Source organism: Spea bombifrons, chromosome 3 (assembly GCF_027358695.1).
Source record: "Spea bombifrons isolate aSpeBom1 chromosome 3, aSpeBom1.2.pri, whole genome shotgun sequence".
NCBI classification, from domain to species: Eukaryota; Metazoa; Chordata; class Amphibia; order Anura; family Pelobatidae; genus Spea; species Spea bombifrons.
In genome coordinates this window covers 11,270,021-11,275,041 of record NC_071089.1, presented here as the reverse complement: position 1 = coordinate 11,275,041, position 5,021 = coordinate 11,270,021, and positions in this window count along the sequence as shown.

Genomic DNA, 5,021 nt, shown 5'->3' with positions numbered 1-5,021 from the left:
TGCGTTAGCTCTTCATTTTAATGGATTGATTTCAAAATATTTGAAATTCATTAAATGTATTTTTTATTCAATAAAAATATATTTGGTATAAGATTGTTAATAGTTTTGAGATCTTCAGATCACTCTTGATTCCCATCAAGTACATAAAACCAAGACCAAAGAAAACCAGAGTGAGTCAAAGAATTAGAAAGGAACTGGGCATAGCGGTGGTAACAAAAGTAACAAAGGTTCATGCGCAACCGAGGAGTCATGTAATATGTCAATATTTCATATTGTTCATGCACACACATCTTTTGGTTAATCATATTCTTTTTATCCCATGAGTAGAGTCCCATTGAACAGATAAACTTGGACCGAATGCTCTATATAGGATCCTGGAGATGTGGGTCACATTACCCAGCAATCCTAACCATTCCAATGTTCGGAACTAAGATGTTTTTTTAGGTCTTAGATAGTAAGCTACCCTTCTCACTCATCCATTTCCACCTCGCCTTTACACCAAACAGTAAATTAAAAATGTAAAAAAAAAGAGGACAATTATAGACCTGGCTCCATTATATAATCATGCAGGAACAAAAAAGATGCAATCAAAGTTTAATTTGGGATACAAGGAACACTTAAAAAAATGAAGCAAAATCACTCAAGTGCTACAGAGATAAATTAGTAATACATATTTTCACAGCACTCATAGAAGTATGATAAAAGGGTTTGTACGGTGTTAGCCGTTAAGAAAACAGGAGAAAAGTATAGGTAAAATTATATCATTTATTGGCTGAGAGTTTAATTGCGAGCTTTCGAGACCAAGTTGTTAGGTCCCTTCCTCAGGCATTAATCCTAACAACTTGGTCTCGAAAGCTCGCAATTAAACTCTCAGCCAATAAATTGTATCATTTTAACTATACTTTCCTCATAGAGGTATGGAACTAAAAAGACATTCAGGGACTGAAGAGTGGAACAAATAATTCATGTAAATCATTGCATACTTGTGTCTAGAACAAGGTTAGTTTGGCCCTGGGGGTGGGGTAACTGCCCGCTAGGCAGATCCACATTGTTCAAACAGGGCTAGTCAACTTGGGCTGGCACACTTGTCCTGTGGTAGTCAGCTCGCTAGATTGAGTGTGTGGTAGAGTGAGTGTATATATTATAGTGTAGACTTGTGTATTCAAATTCATACAAATGCACTCACTCTTATTCACACTTTCTCTCGTGCTGTCTCACACTCTTTTTCCCTACCTTCTCCTCCGACCGCTTCTGTGCCCCTGTCTCCTTTCCTGGAGCCTCGCTTCTTGTCTTGCCTCTACTTGTTCTTCTTTTTTCTTTCTTCTGTCTTCTTTCTTCATTTACTTCTCCTCACTATCCATTCTGTTAGCCTGGCCTCATAGAGCTCTTCCGCAAAAAGTTGAAGGAACGGTGGCGAAGGTTGTCCCCTGTGGCTCTGCCCTTTTGCAGAAGTACCCGAGAGGCCAGAATAATGCACAGCTTCCCTGAGAAAGAGAGGTGCAGAAACACTTCTCTTTCTCCGTAAATCCGTCTTCATTATTCTTGGAGTACGCAAAAGGGCAAATGACAGCTCCTCCATTACTTTTGAAACATTTAAAGTGATCATGCACATTCCAAACGTTATTACACCATGTCTCATCAGTAAGAAACTTCAGAAGCATCAGATCTACATTTGATTTATATGAAATGTATATTTTAACTGGCCACCAGTTTTTTTTAGGACTGTAGGAGTCTCTGAGAGGTATTAACAGATTGCCTTACAGGGCAGCTATGCAGGACATCTAGCAACAAGACACTTTATATAGAAGCAGTGACTGCTCCCATGAAAGGGAGGAGTCCATTTTTTACCCAGGATATAATTTTCAAACATTAAGAGCGATTACGATCCGATTACACCAAGATGGTTCCTTAAAGGGGTAGTACCCCTATTTTTTGCGCGCTCAATACTTGGGTTGATCTTATTTATTTTTATACTCAATTGATTTGAGCACGACGTTCAAGTGATGACAGCATATTTTTTAGTTGGTTTAATACATCACTTTTGTTGTTAGTCACATACATATAAGTGCGCTTATATACACCAGTTTCCTTTTTTCTTATATGCAATTTAGTTACTGACATGAAACAAACCTTGTGCAGAACGCGCACACTTTGAATGCTCTTTAACTTTGGAAAATGGATCATTTGATCATAGCAGCTAAGATATAAACTGGTGAGTCAGCATCAGATATTTTGCTGCTGCCAATTTTTAAAGCACTTTCGCATTCATCTTCTTATACCCTGAGGTTCTGCGTAATTGATGTAAGATTAATTGGAAGCAATCTTAAAATTAAATAAATCATACATACGCATGGCATGAGTTGAGCATGTCAATTATTGAGAAAGTTTAATATATGTGTAATCATTTTAGGATGAGCAACGTGTCACCCATTCACACACCCAAAGAGTTAATAGTATTCTTATTCCGCTATTTAAAAAAATGGTATAATTATAGAGCAGAGCAAGATAAAATCTTTAATAAATAGAAAGTTATCTAGAAATATAACACTTTTTAATTTCTGCACATATGTTATTTGGTAAGTGAGGAAAATATGAGGTATTTAGAGCTAAAAAGAAAATCTTGTTGACGTTTATTGCTTCCATATAAATTATACACCTGTTCGTGGCAGACGCAAGGAGGAAGAGCTGTGTAAACATTCAGATGGTAGACTTTAAATTAGGGTGTTTATTTTATAAAAATCCCTTGTGTCGTTAAGAAGAAACGCTTGCCTTGAACCCCCACTGGTCCAAAGATCCTCCCAGAGAAGAAGGGAGAGATGAGACATAAAGCCGTAGTACTATAATGTATCTTTAACCCCTTGATGACAATTGACGTGCCAGGACCGTCACGTCTTTAAACGGGTGCAGAAAGCGAACTATTTTCGCTTTCTGCACCGAAACGGCGTTGCTGTAATGCCTCGACCTCGAGGCATTCAGCAACACCACAAAGGGGCCATCTCTGGCCCCTCCTCGGGGCGTCAACATCCGCCATACTTTGTATGGCGGCGGACGCCCGTTTTAAAAGCGTTTAGGAGGCGATCAACGATCGCCTCCTAAACTTAAATGGTGTCGCTGGAATGCCTCGATCAGGAGGCATCCAGTGACACCAAACACTTACCTTGGGATGGACTGTGACCGCTCCGGAGAGCGGTCACAGCCGCCGCTGCAGGTGATCTTCGCCATCAAGCAAGATGGCGGCCGCCCTGTAAAAAAAACAATAAAGACTAAAAAGTTCGCTAGACAGTCTCCAGACCCTCTAGAGAACTCTGGCTCCACTTGCAGGTTGAATACAGGTACTGCATTCAACCATGCAAGTCAATGGAGCTCAGCTTTCTAATCACAGTGTGATTAGTAAAAATAAATTAAAAATAAAATAAAATTAATAATAATTAGAAAAAAATAGTAAAAAACCAGTAAAATGTAAAAATAATTACCCACTGATGTCACTATCAGGGGAACCTTCAAGTTGAAAAAAAATGTAAAAAAAAGGCAAAATATATATATATATATATATATATATATATAAAATATATATTTTTGTGAGCAAGTCCTAAAATTAGCATATTAGCTTAAAACAATTCTCGCATGGAAAGAGTTAAAATACTGGCATATAAAATGCCCATGGGGTGTCTACTTTTAAAAAATGTATGATTTGTATAAATTGAATTGGCCGGGTTCAACAATGTCCCAATTAACACGGGGGGGAAGGATGGCCACACATCTAATTTCCAATTAAAAAAAATGCACACGTACCAAATGTGGCCTTTTAGTTCCCCCCAAAAAATGACAAACCCATGCATGTGGGGTATCACTGTACTCAGGAGATGTTGCTGAACACATATTGTGGTGTCGTGTGACAGTGGCATATACCAGGAGCTGTAAATTCATGCATAAAGTAGGTGTGTGTGGGAAAAATACACACACAAAAATACTACTGCAAACTTTGAAACAATGCTGGTGGTAAAATGTGTGCATGCAAAGAGTTAAAATACCAGCATTTAAAATACACTGTGGTGTGTAGTTTTCAAAAATATATGGTTTTGTTGGGCACACTGAAATGGCCCGGCTCAAAGATGTACCAAATAGGGCATGGGCAGTGGATCCCCAAATGCCAAAGTTCAACATTGAAAAATGTGCATGCCCCAAATGTGGCCCTTTTGCCCCCAAACAGCCAGGCAAAATCATTCATGTGGGGTATCACTGCGCTCAGGAGATGTTGCTGAACACATATTGGGGTGTTTTGTGATAGTGACATATACCAGAACCTGTTTATTCATACCTGAAGTAAAATGTGTGTGAAAAAACAAATGCAAAAAAATTACTACCATAAAGTTTGACAAAGGCTGATGGTAGAATAAGTGCTTGGAAAGAGTTAAAATACTAGCATTTGGAATACCCTGGGCTGTCTAGTTTTCAAAAATATATGACTTGATGGGGTAAATTGCATTGGCCGGCTTCAAAGATACCCGAAATGGCACATGGGGGGAAGAATTACCAGATTTGGAAAAAATGGCTTTGAAATAGCAAAACGCTACCTGTACTTATTGCCCCATATTGTGTAGAAAAAAGCAAAAAAACATAAAAACATTGGGTATTTCTAAACTCAGGACAAATAGTAGAATCTATTTAGCAGGTTTTTTTATTACCTTTTATAGATGAGAAAAAGATTTTTCAACTAAAAGTTAGAAACAGTCATTTTTTTCTAAATGTTTCACCATATTTTATACTTTTTTTAATAGTAAATAATACGATACAATCAAAACAATGTCTAAATCTAAAGAAAGCCCTTCTTGTCCTGAAAAAAACAATATATAATGTGTGTGGGTTCAGTAAACGGGAAAGAAGAAAATTACAGCTAAACACGAGCAGCGCAGAAATGTTAAAACGGCCATTGTCACGAAGGGGTTAAGCAAAAAAACGTTCTTAATCTGTATCATTTTTTTCCTTTTATCGTTTGCGTTATAGATTCCTCAATCAATTTG